The 15,505-nt window shown below is 39.6% G+C and overlaps 3 long non-coding RNA genes across 8 annotated transcripts; all 3 read right to left on the bottom strand.

The window, feature by feature from the left end:
* Window positions 1–1,071: 1,071 nt before the first annotated feature.
* Window positions 1,072–6,228, bottom strand: LOC124692348. Of its 3 annotated transcripts, none has more exons than XR_006999482.1 (6): window positions 5,545–6,228; window positions 5,258–5,357; window positions 3,855–4,817; window positions 2,711–2,793; window positions 1,451–1,589; window positions 1,072–1,366 (listed from the first exon to the last, which is right to left on the bottom strand). It is a non-coding gene; the product is annotated as an uncharacterized LOC124692348 (long non-coding RNA). The 3 variants fall into 3 exon arrangements; XR_006999481.1 differs by having other exon boundaries at window positions 2,683–2,793; window positions 3,855–4,813; XR_006999480.1 differs by having other exon boundaries at window positions 2,683–2,793; window positions 5,545–6,226.
* Window positions 6,229–8,780: 2,552 nt separating this feature from the next.
* On the bottom strand, window positions 8,781–11,723 carry LOC124692347. Of its 2 annotated transcripts, none has more exons than XR_006999478.1 (3): window positions 11,373–11,723; window positions 10,089–10,292; window positions 8,781–9,304 (listed from the first exon to the last, which is right to left on the bottom strand). It is a non-coding gene; the product is annotated as an uncharacterized LOC124692347 (long non-coding RNA). The 2 variants fall into 2 exon arrangements; XR_006999479.1 differs by having other exon boundaries at window positions 10,089–10,255.
* A 1,981-nt stretch (window positions 11,724–13,704) lies between these two features.
* LOC124687227 lies at window positions 13,705–14,689 on the bottom strand. 3 transcript variants are annotated; one of them, XR_006998145.1, is made up of 4 exons: window positions 14,307–14,584; window positions 14,085–14,173; window positions 13,840–14,006; window positions 13,705–13,765 (listed from the first exon to the last, which is right to left on the bottom strand). It is a non-coding gene; the product is annotated as an uncharacterized LOC124687227 (long non-coding RNA). The 3 variants fall into 3 exon arrangements; XR_006998146.1 differs by lacking the exon at window positions 13,705–13,765 and adding an exon at window positions 14,595–14,689 and having other exon boundaries at window positions 13,807–14,006; window positions 14,307–14,411; XR_006998147.1 differs by lacking the exon at window positions 13,705–13,765 and adding an exon at window positions 14,595–14,683 and having other exon boundaries at window positions 13,807–14,006; window positions 14,307–14,402.
* Between the last annotated feature and the right edge of the window lie 816 nt (window positions 14,690–15,505).

The raw sequence follows: 15,505 nt of genomic DNA, 5'->3' as shown, positions 1-15,505 counted from the left end.
CCATACATACGGTGGCAGGTGTTGGAGTCGCGTCGACGGCCATGAATTCTCAGGCGGCTAGTGTGATTAGTCATGAAATTCACGGATCATATGGTCCAGCCTTTCTCAGAAATATTCAGCTTTTGGGATGTGATCATCCATATTTTCTAGTCACGAATCAAACGCACGTTTACCCCCTTCAAGTTTGGTTGGAAGGGGGGGGACATTGAAGCACGCCCCATGCAGTTGCAAACTGTAGTTTCCCATGTAATGTTCATAAAAAGCTAATCTACAGCTCGTCCAGATGAGAAAATACAGATTACCTGAAGTTCTTGGAGATGAACTAAATCCCAACAATACCGTGCTTATGCACCCACAATAACCGCAAGAGAACAATGTCCAAATGTGTGGACGCCCCTCTTCGCCAATCAGACTATCACCACTGATATTGTGAATTCGCAAACAGTGTATGCATTACTTCACTATCACTTGTGAAGACAGCATTCCAGTCCTTCAAATGGAACCTGGATGGAACACACATACACATGCAAATAAATGAAATGTTAAGGACGCTGGTTTCTGATAGTACAGCCTACTTAAACAGCGAGAGATTATGAGATCAAAGCACATATCTCTAAAGTGAGCACATCCAGAATAGTACTAGTATCCAGGCCTGGGTGCTTAAAGCTATAAATATCTTGTACTGCATAAACTTCCAATGCATATCAGAAAGGAAGATGCACTATCAGCTTCTTCTCACACTTTGCCGACAGTCCCTTTTCAAACATAGCTGCTCAGGGAAAGAAAAATGGCTGAACACATGAACACCTAGTAAAGAGCATTTAACACACGTCAGTTCAACATTGACGGTCTGGGAGTTATGTCTATGTCGATCACATTCATATGGAACTTACTGAATACTACCGATAAAATCCAGAAACAAGAATGGTTACTGCCCACCATTCGACAGCACAACCTTTTATGTCAACTAGCAATGACCGGCACGGCGGCACGCCGCGCCATATGGTGGCTCACCAATGGAAATACTTAGCAGTTCTAAATGTTTTGTGGGCTTTAAATTCTTTGTGAAGGAACATAAACAAGTACCATGCAACATTTATAAGCCTGTATGTTGTGTTACATGTTAAAATCAACCTAATTGCAATGAAACTTTTCTATTGGAAATGACATCACATGTTAATATCGCACGTGAACATTTTTGGGCATGAAAAGAGGAAGCCAAAAATGCTACAAATCTATCTGTTGGTTCCCTTTATATACACCTCTTGGCCCTAGTTCTAAGATTGTCTTTCCGCATCTCAGCTCAGCTCAGCTCATGAGTACCTAGGCTGCTTCCGCATCTCAACTCAGCTCATCAGTACCCAAGCTGCCACATAGAATTTTTTTGTAAGCAAATGTAGAAATGAACAGTATGTCGAAGTCCCATTACTCGAGTGATGAAGTTGATTACCTTCCCTTCCAAGTCGTTGAGCACACACATGATATTTCCATCCTCCGACAACGGATCCACTATTGATCTTTTTGCTGTCGCCACTCTGGTCCCATCAAGAAGTGCCGCAAACGATGCAACGGCCATTTGTCAAGGTAGACTGCAAACAAAACAATTTAATTTAGCTTGTAAGCCATCGGATGAACACTTGTCCTGTAATAGGAATTGGTATCTAGAATTGCTATCTCAATATCACCCATGTTCCATGTTTATGTTCTCTAGTCCTCCCAAGGGATGTAGTGCCCGAGCATTCTACTCAGACTTGCCAGATGGTTTCATGCTACGGTGGAAAAAAAGCTTATAGTTTACTCAAACTGAGATGAGAAAAGTTCCCAGACTAATCTGCTGCTTAGATTAAGAGCAGTTGCAAAATCAAAAGTCCTCATGGGTGCACATAATTTTGTACTATATGCTTTCCACTTCAGAATTTTAAGCAATAGTTGATATTTTTGTAAATGCATTTTCTGCTTAAAAGGGAAAATCTCACAGTAGGGCAATACTCGTATTAGAAGTTACGTACAAAGTGTGCAATCCCATCGCTTGAGACGAATGTCTCTGAAGATCCAAGAGATGATAGGTAAAATTACAGGATTTCAAATGACAACGATGAACAAATTATATAAGTTGAAGAGAAAATGATATAAAAATGACATAGAAATGACATCACATTTTGTTATGTGAAACTAATGCGTATATATATTAAAAATTGTTCTGTAGATTGGAAAAATCTATTTTACAGATTCTAATCACTCGCCCTTTCTACACTGAGAACTGATCGGCGGGGAATTAATGAGTTAAAAAAATAAAACATCATATGCTTAGCTTCCATATAAATATTGGTTCTCCTAGCTGTAGTAAAGGAGAATCAGAAAAGGACTACATGGAATGCGGAAATGTGATCAACCGGCAAGGGATATGCACTAAACCAAAAAATGGACCTGGTATTTTATAGTGAGCACACTTGGTTTAGAAGGCAGTATAACAGGTCTAAAAAACAGGACATGAGGTTCCATCGTTTTCTCTTATTTTGGCTGTGTTCTGATTCTATATTTCGATACTGAGTGCATACCACTACTGGGAAAGGTATTTCATAAAATTTATTAAAGGCACGGATTACGCAAAACTATTTGGAAAGGCATCATAGGATTTTAACAGCAGAGCCTAATTTATATACCGAGAACAACAGATGATACCTGAACATGATTGCTCAAAATGACCCACCTTGGCTTGTACCATACTCTTGAGAATATAGTTGTATCAGCATGTCCTAGTAGGCAAGCTCTGAATCTGTGCAATTGTCATATCTAGTAACACAAAAGTCAATCAAAGGTCGCAAAACGGGAAAAAAATCAGAAGAATAAAGTGATGAATCATGAGTAACTCACAAATTCTATTGAAGTATTTATGCATAATATTATGACCTCTTACTCTCATGATACAAAGATGAGATGAACATATGTAAAGTGGAGCTGGAGATGACGACATTGAAAAACTCTTATGCAATGTTCAATTTCATCAAAAGTCTATCTTGTCAGTTCAGTTCAGGCGATGTAGGTGCCTTATTGTTCAGTTAATAAAGTCATGCGACTCCTAAGAGAACATACTGCTTGATCAAACAGACGTCACTGTACAGCTGGCATCTAGTACCGAGTAAAGCATGGAATGCTGGAGTTTCTGAACTGGGTGCACTATAAGATAGTTGACCAAATTCGGTCCACTCTTTCAATATTGATGCACACACATCCCAAAATGGGAGTGGGTCAGCTGAACACAATTAGGTCTTCTTTGTTGAAATTAACACGGCAGAAGTACTGAAAGCCCATGACAATCCTACAACTATATCCTTCGGTCTACTTTTCCTGAGTGCATCCCAAGATAGTGCCCATTTTTAAGGTAAAAATGGATCAATGTATCTTCGAATTGAAGCAGTACAATCGGTGGAAATAGAAGAATGGCAATAAATCAAAGACAACACAAGCATATCAATGTACAGTTTGAACTTCACCCAAGCAGCCTTTAATTTTCATCCTAGATAAGCTATGCAGTGAGAAAATATATCCATCCTGTCCTAAGGGTTACAGCTGCTTAACAAAAATCAATCTATTTTGCATTATAGGAAAACCAGCGATGTTTTTATGGAACAGAAGATAATCAGTGGGACAAAATCCTATTTGCCTAGACCACTTCCATTTTTCATGACATAAATATTAGCCTATAGTACATATATGACATGCACATTTGGAATTGCAGGTTCTCAAAATAGTTTTTCAACTTAGAAGCACAATAGTGCCAAAGAATTGGTCCATCATAGGTAGAAGTGCAACCCAAATTTCAACTTTGAGACATAATAGCAATGTTACCGTACTTGTTCATGGCTCGCCGGCAAGTGCAGCAGTAGCAAAGATTACTTTCATGTTCACAACCTTAGAAGCCTCTGTGTTAGTTGTCTCTCTCGCGAGCCAATGCAGTAGTACCAATTGGGACGCCATCAGAAAACACGATAGGTCAGAATAAGTAAGAAAGTAGCCTGAAGAAAAAGCACAAACAGATAGGCTGAGTGAGCAATTCATGATGCCAACTGTTTTATGTGCTAAGTGCTAATCGCCTCCGCTTGGTACAGAATAATGCAATGGAACTTAAGTGCTGAACACTTTGCAGTGGACATGACCCAAAACTTGCTTCCTCTTTTATTCAAGTACATTTCAAAAACAGTTAATTTTCTGCATGTTTAATGGTTATACCTGTGCAACCAACGTTTGGCAGAATATAATCTAATATCACAAGTTATGTTACATCTCCATAGCTAAGAGGGTTGCCATTTCACAACCTACCTCTTTGGTGGAAAATTGTTCAAATATAATTGGAAAAAACAAAGCATCTCTAAAAATGCTTGGATGGTCGACTTCAGCCCATTAATTTGTAATCAACTAACTAATTAGAATAAAATTTCACTTGTAGAAAGCTTGGTAGGATAGCAGAGTCAACAACTACAGTGAAATGATTAAATTTTTTAAGAGGGTGCATGATTAGAATGGACCCAAAATGCCACACCCAACTCAACACAAATACCAAGAAAATCTCTAAGTTTCAGTTAGCTTCTATATGGACAAACAAACAATCTTTTATAGGTTTTCCTTCTCATCGTAAATTAGGACGTTAGACGGCTTGTGGGACGCAGCTGAGGGCCTGAGGTGCAAGTTGTCCCCCGCAAGATGCAGACACAGATGGCATCAATGCTTGCTTGGACATTCGAGTGACAGCATTGCTGGCGTGCTTCCCATGACCTCCTAGCACCCTCGCAGGCACAATTTCCAACTGCAAGCCCTACCTAAGTAAAATTGACTTGATTAGATAATAGTTTGATCTAGCTCTTGACTGAAAATAAAGAGTGTAAAAGGGTATGGAAAAAATGCTTGGCAGCCAGGTTAATAAATACATCTGAAAAAAATTGTGTGCATCTTTCATTAGCTGATGCTATGTGTCAACAAATAATAAACAAATGCTCGAAATCGTTCTTTTCTTGTGGAAGAAATATGTAGGCAGGAAAGTGTCTCCTAGCGTAAATCGTGTACGTGTTGCATTAGCTTTCATAAACATATGTTACGGTTTGCTATTTTAATACAATCTACAGGTAATGTACATTTTCCCTTAAGTAGCTGAAACCAAATTCAGAATTACCCATAGAAAAGAATATAGCCCAATATCCAGAGAAAGAACTAAAAACTGAAGAAAATGTTAAGTATTATTGGATCCAAAATTCTTGCTAACCTTCCCCTGATTGTTTATGTTTATCTTTTTCTGTTCTAAATCTTGGCCTCATCATTCTCGAAAAAGAAAATCTTGGCCTCATGGTTGGATTTCGTCCCACCTGAAAAATCAACCACTAAACTCGATTCAAATCTTAGATACAATCTATATGAAGTTAAGCATCCGCAGGCCACAGCAGGAAGTCACATTCAGGAACATAATATTTAAGTATGCAACCTAGATTCAAATCTGAACCAGCAAGGCACCAAGAAAGAGAAATTTAGAAGATAAAAGATCCAAACGTTTACCTTATTTGTAGGGAAAGTCTGGAATGCACCCATCAAAGAGTAAATCACAGGGGAAGAGGGCCACGATTGAAATCTAGCAGAGCAGGCCTGTGGTGGCAGCGGGGGCAACTGACGTCCAGCCATGCTCCTCCCCTCCGCCACCTCCTTCTTCCCGCTCGGCAAGCTCGTCGTGCTTGCTGTCCATGAGTACCCCAAAGCCACAGCCGCTCCGGCCGTCCGGAAGGAGCTCGGTGAGTGCATACAGATCCTGGGGCAGGGGCGGAGCCTCGCGTGGAGGAGCGAACCCGGACCTTCCCGCCCCGTCGCTGCCTCCCCTGGGTGATCTCGGCGCCTTAATCCCAGCTCGCCTGCGCCACCCTGGGCGATCCCGTCGCCGCCATCTCCCCTAGGTTCTCCAGGCGCGCCTCCCTGTACTTGCCGCCATCCCCACCTAAAGCGCCGGCTAGTGCTCGGGCATCCGGCTCCCGCTGCCCCTTGCAGCCGCACAGGCCGGCCAAAGGTCGAGCCAGGGGCAAGTGGAGGAGGGCATGGCGCCAGCCATCTAATCGCGGTTCAGGCCCTAGCCACCCGCACTGGTGGTCATCGTGCACCCACCCGGCAAACCATACATCCATCTTCAGGGACACCATCCGAAATGGCGGAGGGGAGCTGCCGTGGCGGTGGACGATGGAATGGCGACACACCTAGAAGAAGAGCGGTCAAAAGCGGTGCGGCAGGAATATATCTACCACGCGGATGCGAGACAAAATCTGAAACTGATCAGCTGACTCAATCTGCAAAAACTACACAAATAATGTACCAACAAAACTCGGTAAGCCTTCACAAAAATTCTTAGATGGCACCTAAACTGCACATAAGAAAATATCAACGAAAATCAACATGAAAACCAAGTACGTGTCAGCTGCATGTTAGTCCGAAAAAAAATTCAAAATTATGAGAAAAAATATGTTTGTTCCCAAATAGTATAGTAGTTATGCAAGCACTAGATTTAGATGTGCGCCTTGGCGCACGGTCCCGTAAAATTCATTCCGATCTACATTTTATATTCAGCGATAAAATCAGGCAAGGAAATGATAATAGTTTTGATAAATCAAGCGGAAACAAACGGAATCACGAACGGAGTAGCAAATGTTTATTGACAAAGCCCATAGGAAGCTTATGATGATTGTATTTGTCGCCAGGTCAACATATGTGTCCAAACAAACAGAATCATGAAGAATCTCCCGCTGTTTCATAGTTCTTTTGACTTTATCACAAACATAGAGGTACACAGGAGAACACTCCGCTGGTGCAGAGGTGTTAAACAGAACAGTCACACAAACTTAGATATATTCGCATAGCTCAAGATGGAGTTCATCCTTTGAACCACCAAGTTCTTCTAGTATAAGATTGAGTAATATTCAAAAAGTGATCTTGATTATCCTCGGAGTTTCCTACAGCAGGAAGTACGTGTGTAAATATTCAAAACAACCCTAACCATGTTTTTGTTCAAAGGTTTGTACTGTAAATTGTAGAGAAAAGCAAAAAAGGCATGTACTGGTGTAATTGGCGCAACATGTAAGTAACATAAGTCCAAGCAGTAGATAGAGAATGAAGTTTGAATGATCAATAAACAGACCTTAAGAAGTAACCATAATTCTAATAGCACAATTTGACCAGAAAAAAAATGTGATGAACCTAAGATTGGTTTTCTACTATAACCAAAAAAGACATGCAACTACACCAAAATATGTTACTGAGTAGACAATTAAGTTATAACATGGGCTTAACCTTATAAGACAATCTCATGTGAAGTCAAACTATTTACTAAATCTACATTTTTAGGAAAGGAAAACATAGATATAGTAAATAGAGGTATATTCATTAGTGCACGGCAAAAATTAGTTAGTTAAAATAAATAAAGTTTTTACATCTAAGACAACAGCATTAGTACATGTGAGAAATGTTGGCTAGACAAGTGAGTGTTCATATAATAGGGTAAGAACAAGTTAATCTAGGAAGTAATGCTCTCTTAAGTGTTTACCTGAGCCAGGTCCTGATAGCTCGGATGGGTACAATCGCTCCCTTTATTGAAATGGATGATTAGCCTGTAGCACCAAGAACAACTTAAACATAGCTGATATAATGCAATACACCGAATCTGGCCATGAGAGAAGCAAGATAACATCTTCCTGGAAAATCGTATGCATAATTAGGCAGGTATCAAATCACCTGGACGCAATAGTATGCTTAGCATGAGACCGACGCTTAACTTTGCAAGTGGCAACACACTTGGCAAATATAATCCGGTAAAAAGTGCAAGTACTTAAATCCGAGTCTAATTTCCATGCACAGACCGAATGATTGCGTAGCTATAAGCTACTGATAAAATCTGCAAACCTCGAATGATTTGTGGCAAAGCCTGAATCTAGCAAAAGTTAAAGGTTACGACAACTATGAAATCATGATGTGTAACGGAGTAAATCAAGATAAGATGGTGTACTATACAAATAGCTCACTAAGGCAACCATAAATAAAACATATTTACTGCATCATTGTCACTAAAATTGCAAACTTGGACACTGAAATATCTATATCGAAAAATCAAACAGTGAATACACTTTGTGACCTGGCCCCAACCTTTTTCGGATTGCTTAAAACAAAGAGTACATATAGTTTGAGCACCAGTTTTTTTTAATTCTGTGGAGTAACCTGGTAAATGAAGTGATGCAATAAAAAGTAGTCTAGAAGTAAGCATAGCAGAAAGAAGAATCAAAGCTACTTTGTTTACTTGATACATCGTATCAAGCTCCAAGCATCTAAATGCTTGTCTGCAGTGTTACAATTGTCTCTGTTTTTATAAAATGGGAGGGATATATTCAACACATGAATAGCTAGCCATCTCTTTAATCCATCTACAAACTGGTTAAAGTAAGTGGTTCTTCAATACAAAGCCACTACTTTATAAGCCAATACATGCAGTTTGGGATTTTACCTCGCCCATACCTCCTTTGCAAGTGAAATCTTTAAAGGAGGAACCAATCTTGATAAAAGGCAACTACCAAGACATATAAAATTATAACATACCATTTACTAAATAATATAAGTCAGCAAGAGATTCATCTGTAGAGCACTAACTCTTCTAGCAAATAATACATTTCTGTTTGTCCCCATTTAGAGAAAATAGAATATCTTGGATCATTTCTCAGGTCAAATTCTAAGATGTCAGAAAAATTAACCAAATAGTCTTAGCAATATAACATTAAAAAAATAGATGATTCACACTTTCAAACTCGAAACATAACATACATCTGTTATCATTAACAGTTTGCCGAATAGCCAAGTTATCTCTGTTAAAAAACTTATTATGAAACAACAGCCAATGAACAGGATATTCACTATACATCTTTTTATTAGGAAGTGAATATACTAAGTGAGAATCCCTAGGATTTCCATCTATAAACAATTAACAGAATATATGTACCAAAGGACACATATATCGTGCGTCCAACCTTTTGCATAGGCACATGAGGAGTACAAAAGGAAAGAGAATCTGGAGTAATCTAGCAAGCAAGCTTGAGCAAGTAAAGAAATTAGTAGCAAATGTTCATTTTCTATAAGTAAACTTCAGATGACCACATGTTACTGGCTTCTTCAATTTCAATTTCAGATATGCATCAGAGTATGTTTGTAGAGACTACAAACCTGCTCCTAAATCTTCCACCATGTTTCAGATTTGAGACACATGGCTCGGCACTTTTTAGAAAATAGTGTTTGTTATCTACATTAAAAGAAAAGGAATCGGGAGTAAGGGACCAAATAAGATTGAGCACGTAAAAAAAGCAGCAGTGAACTTCTATTTTCTACAATAAATTTATTCGAGTTTAGATATGTAACAGAACATGTGGGGAGAGACTATAATTCTAATCCTAAATCCTTCGCGGTGTTTCAGATTTGATACACACAATTGTATGAACATGGGATTCATTCTCTACATTTACAATAATGGAAAATAGCTACCTCACATAATAAATTAGCAGCCACCAGTAATACAAACATTAAAAATAATGCTAAAAGGGAAGAAGATATCAAGTAGATACAGACTTCCAAATAGAATTGTATATACAGCGACTACAAATAATCAATTCTTGTTCGAGCTACTTTTAGGCATATTGGTAAGTTTCTTAACTGAGCAAGGTCAGGCGTCGCATGAAGTCGTGCATCAATATTTTCTTATGTCGTTACTCTTTACAGGAAAAATATAAGGTTAAGCCATGTAAAGAGAAAAGGTACTCAAGTTAACAAATACTTTTCTCATCTAGTACATATCAAAAGAAAAATAGAAAACATACCTTCCAACTAGAATTGTATATACAGTCACTACAAATTTAAATAATATAATTAATGAAATAACTTCTCTCACAGATAAGTCAAATGTTCAGATGAGACAAGCTTCTATAAATAGGTTTTATGCAGCGAAGAAACATAGACCTCTAGAAATGAGAAAAGAACAATCAGATGCATACTGCCATGCATAGGAAGAAGTCAATAATTACGATAAGCACCATGGTCTTTTCGTGGCCATAGGAGGCTATGATATTATCCTTCGCTTGTTTCTGGCGGTGTAGGAGAAGCAGCAGGAGACATAGGCGACAATGCAGTGAGGATGGCGAGCCGGTGAAGAGGCCCGGTAGGGCGCCAAAAGTCAGAAAGATGAACCTCTCCCCTCGAGCTTCAGTAACAAGAGGCAGGTGATCAGAATCTGCAAACTATTTTGCATTTTCTTTAATACCTGAATTTTGGAGCAGATTTACCCAGATGGCATAAAAAAATAAGAGCCAGCGCTCATCATTTTGGGGATACAAGTTCCATAAATATTTCAAAAAAATGTTAACCGGGAAAAATCAGTATACAGATACAGTATTAATTGGTTTTGGGAAAGGGGCAAATGCATGTACTTTAATTTACTGTAACCACCATTTGCAGTCAACCAATGTGCTGCCCTGCTCTTTGGAATGTAGTTAGCTACGTGTATTGATAATCCCAACATGATCATACAGAAAAGGTCGAAAGAGAAGACCCATATCAAAGCCATTGCAGTGCCAAATCCAAGCAAAACCTTATTGAGTTATTGTCCTTCAAACTGACTCAAATACTAAGGGTGGTTTAAAAATCTAAAACCTAAAGCAAAGCAATTATTCCCAGCTTATTTCCATGGCTCAACCACTAACTCAGATTCTAATGGTGGTTTAAAAAACAAAAACCTAAAGCTACGTAAGTCTGCCCAGCTTATTTCCAAGACTTGACCACCAACACATCTAGCTATATAAGGAAAAGATACTAATCAAGATCTGCAGCTAACATACTCCAGTCCCTTTCTTGCACAAAGGAAAATGATCAATGTGTGTTAGGTCACATCACACAATAATAATAATAATAATAATAATAATAATAAAATGTATGCTTGGATAAGAAACTATTTAATGCCTACGTAGAAAAATCTAAAGAAAATTCAAAGGAAAATCGGAAAACTAAACAAGTGCACTCGTTCCATCTTGTCAAGTAGGTCCAACTAATACTCTACTGGGATGCATATTAAGCAATTACCACCTAATTTTAGGACAGCTACACAACTACTTCAGGCTCACTGTGACAACAGAACCAAACTGGTCCATTACACATTTATATTAATTAGGAATTAAGAGTAGATGTACAATGTCTAAACAATTATCCACCTGTTGAATTACCGGATCCTTTTCTTATCAACTTTACCATCTTAAACAGACACCATTATAGTGTTTCAAATGCAGAAATAAGCACATCAGAATAGAAACAATTTCATCACTGACCTTTTCACCGAAGCCTATCTTCAAAATATTGTCACAGAAGGTGACGAGTAACTCATCACTCGAACTACCAGAGACACCCTTATTGCAGAAGACCTCAATGGCTTCTTTAAGTGCCTGAACAAAGAGAAGTTTGAGAATGAGGCAGCTATTTTAATTATTATAATAAAGGAAAAATGGCATATGCCCAAACCATAATTATTATAAAAGGAAAAATGGCATACGACAATATCAACCAGCAGAACATGTGGAAGAGGTGTATGGCTCTGAAAATAATCTGTCACATATGCTACATGCATGCAGCTCAATGATTTTCCAGACGAAAATCTAAAAGGAGAATAACACATCTGCACAAATTGAAAATCAAGTTACACACCTGTTCCTGCATTCCAACCATGTGCACAAATAAGAAGTGCAAAAATGATGTATTGGCTGGCGTAAATATTGTACCTACTTTAGCAGAATCTTCTGCTTGCTCAGGAACAATCCCCAACAATGAAATCTTATATTTTCTCATGTAATGAAATTTCACAACAGCATTGGTAGCGTCTCCAAACAAATAGTGCATTCGACAATCTGGAAGATTAAGTATGTTAGATATGTTATCCTACATATTATCAGCACCAAATGCACCAAAACACTTAAACTAATTACTGTAAGGAAGCATTTGACATAGTGGCATAGCTTGTACTTTCTGACTGTGGTTTGCGGAGGTTGTAAGCAACAACACTTAAACTAATTACAGTTAGGAGGCATTTGAGGGGGTAGCATATCTACTTTCTGGCCATGGTTGGCGGAGGCTATCATCACATTTCAGCTGTGCTCCTACTGGTAGGGATGGCAAAGCATGGGGCGAAGGCAAGGAAGCCGTACCAGCTGGACCATGGAAGCACTGATGTTGTTGCCTATCGCTGCTACTTCTAATGGTGCTCGAGTAGGGTCTATATAGAGTAGGGGCTAATGGCAAGATAAATACATCTAGAGCAGTGGTCAACACAAGGACAAATAGAAATTGTAAGTTATTACTTGAGTTAGCTCACCAACCAACTTAGGTACGTTTTTTATCTTCTATCAACCAAACGATCAAATAAGCTCGGAACAAAATATGAAAGCAACCTGGTGTTAACTGTCGAAGACGTAGTAGATGGGGCAGGGAAGGGTTTGGGTCATCAACAATATTAGATACCTTGACAAACACAATGAGCTCCACCAACAATCCTAACAAAAAACAATTAAGTAACAATTTAGGCAGTGTACGGAAATAGCTATACTTGGTGAATAGACAACAAAAGAAATCTGAAGGGACATGAAAGGAACAACGAAGCAAGAGGTAAGATCGAATAAATCAAATGCATTGATGCCTTCTCCATAAAAGCAACAACGAAGCAAGACAAATATTTGGTACTACATTGACATAGGACCAAATTAAACAACCATAAGCATAGCAGGCTAGCAGTACACTCCTATTTATAAGTTGTATAAAACAAACAGTTAGCAACTTCAGATAGAGAGAGAACCACTGAGGATGGACTGGAAACTTAATTCTGATGTTACTTTGAACCTTATTAGTGCCTTTTCGACATGTACTGGAACATGGCTTTACTCAAACATTTGGGCATTGAGGTTGCTTCATCAAGATAAAAAGAGGGGAACTAAATATTTACAGAGGCATGTTAGGTAACTTATTTTTACGTAGAAAGCTATGTACCTAAGAATGCTCGGGGCAGAGAAAACTCAAGGATATAATAATCCTGGTTATCAGCAGATAAGCTTCTAACCTGGACAACACAATAAAAGGAAAAAACCCCTGCCTTAGAACATTATATGACTATATGTAGCAAGCTTTTGTATCTTGCAATGGAAAAATTTAGAAACAAATCCATTTTCCCTGGTTTAACCAAGGCATTTTCTTAAACATTACTTAACTCACCAATGAGCATTGCAGCAAAGCACAGTCTTAAGCACCAAAGCAAATGAAAAGTGGACTCATAGCAGACTAACTATATACTTTTTATAGTATGGATTGAGAGATTGCCCACGAGTCAGGAGGCCCACGTGGTCAAACTTGTTCCCCATCCTATCCTGAAAAGTGAATCAATCATCAAATTAGCTAAATAATCATTGTCTATAATTTAGCAAACCATCAAAGCCAACCATGTAGGTCATTTGGTACATGAAAATTAATTTATGTATAAAACAATCGGTAGCCACCAGCAAGAGAGTCATGTCCTGCCTCTTCTATGAACATCGGTTAGAATGTCTTTACCAACAGGAGTCTAGCAATATCATAGAGAGAAGTATAAAACATCAGGAGAAGCGAGAGAAAAAAAACAGCACCTTATCGAGTATAATTGCTGATGCATCAAAATCTGAATATTATCGAGCTCGAGAAGAATCTGCAATGGAAAATAAGTGTTGTAAGAATAAGAATGCAGCAAATAGAAAAACCAAATTAATCAATCTTTCAAACCTTGTCCGTCAGTTTTGATAGAGCTTCAAGTTCAGCTATAACCACTTGCGTTCTTGCACCTTGCAGCTCATCACTCATCGAAAGATCAACAATTCTTTCTATCATGCTTCCAGCATCTGAACCACCATTCAAACCACTACATACATATCTATCCTGATCAATATCTACTGTCAAGCAACCAAATCAAATTCAATATGTATGCACTTTTAATGCAAGGATTTAGCTTAAACAAGGATTGTACTCACATTTTTCTTACTTGATGGGTACAATCATTTTCACTCGATCGACTTCTATGCTATAAAAGCAAGCAAATTCTAGAGCAATTTGGTCTTTCCTGCAATTAAGAATAATCATCATTCCAAAATAATATTGCCTCATCCACAAGTGAGGTTCTCATACTGTATGGCCTAAAATTTGCAGTATAAATACTTATAAAATGACATGATATATCCCCATTTTGCACATACCAACAAACCAACTGGTGCTTCATGGACATGATATATCCCCATACTTGCTCTTGAAACTTGAGTCTCGACTTTTTTATTGACTTCTTGCTGTCTTGCCTACAACAGCTAGCAATCATAGTGACCCAAGACGGGAAGTCAGTTAATTGAGTAAATGAACAACACAGAGACAAGGGAAGAGTATGATGAACCCATCTCATAGGAAGAGCTGCACATCAGCTCCAAGCACCAACACGACAAGTAAAAATAAACAGCTTGGAACAAACTCAGTCATCCACCCTTATTTCTCACCTCCATGCCCTCTGTCGCCCTTTCCACCATTAGGGAGAGAGAGATGGAGAATCAGATGGAGAGATTGAGGACCTGCATCCCTTGACAAAGACGAGCGCAGGCTGCTACATGGCTGGTTGGGAGGGCGACGTCGATGCGGACGCGGACTGGAAAATAGCCTCGGCAGCCCGCGCTCCACCAGCAGCGCCGCTCCCGCACGCTCGCGCTGCGCTCCACCAGTGAATCCCCTACGTGCTGCTCCACGCGATGCCGGCTACCTCCTTGTCCCGGCGCGACGAAGACGAGCCGGAGTCGGAGCTGCGCCGGCCGTCGCACGGGAAGAAGATGGAAGGGAGAAGGAGAAGCGGTCCGCCAGTGATTGGGGGTGGGGGAGGCGACGCGGGGCGGGGAGGCGGCGTGGGGCGGGGCGGCGGCGCGGATGGGGGTCGCGAGGGGAGAGGAGGAGGACAGACGCGGCTGGATAGGGTTTGCCACACGGGGAAGATGATTTTTTCTCACCTATGTGTGGCTTCTTCCAATCACATAGCGCCATGTGGCCCAATCGGTGGAGCAAAAACGAGACTAGCGCCCAATCCTTCCGCGCGAGGTGTCTATCGTGGATAGCCTCTGAGCAGCCCATGGGGGTGCAACAATTATACTTTTAGATGCTGCCGATAAAAGAATCCTTAAGCACAAGCATATATACATGTAATGCTACAGTTCTTATCAAGTAATTCAATGGACTGAAATAGGTACTGCTGTAGTAATCGTCAATCAGCTGAAAATAACACACAGACAGGGCAACCATCATTCTTAATTTCTGCAAAGTATTGGGACACAAACCAACCTAATCTACGGGTTCGGATCACCTGGAGTTGCCCACAACTCCACCGCATGGAGTTGGACAAATCCCGGTCCTCCTTTTCTCTCTA

This window comes from Lolium rigidum, chromosome 2, assembly GCF_022539505.1.
Source record: "Lolium rigidum isolate FL_2022 chromosome 2, APGP_CSIRO_Lrig_0.1, whole genome shotgun sequence".
NCBI classification, from domain to species: domain Eukaryota; kingdom Viridiplantae; phylum Streptophyta; class Magnoliopsida; order Poales; family Poaceae; genus Lolium; species Lolium rigidum.
Note: the sequence above shows the minus strand (reverse complement) of the source record. Positions and strands in the feature narration are given on the sequence as shown.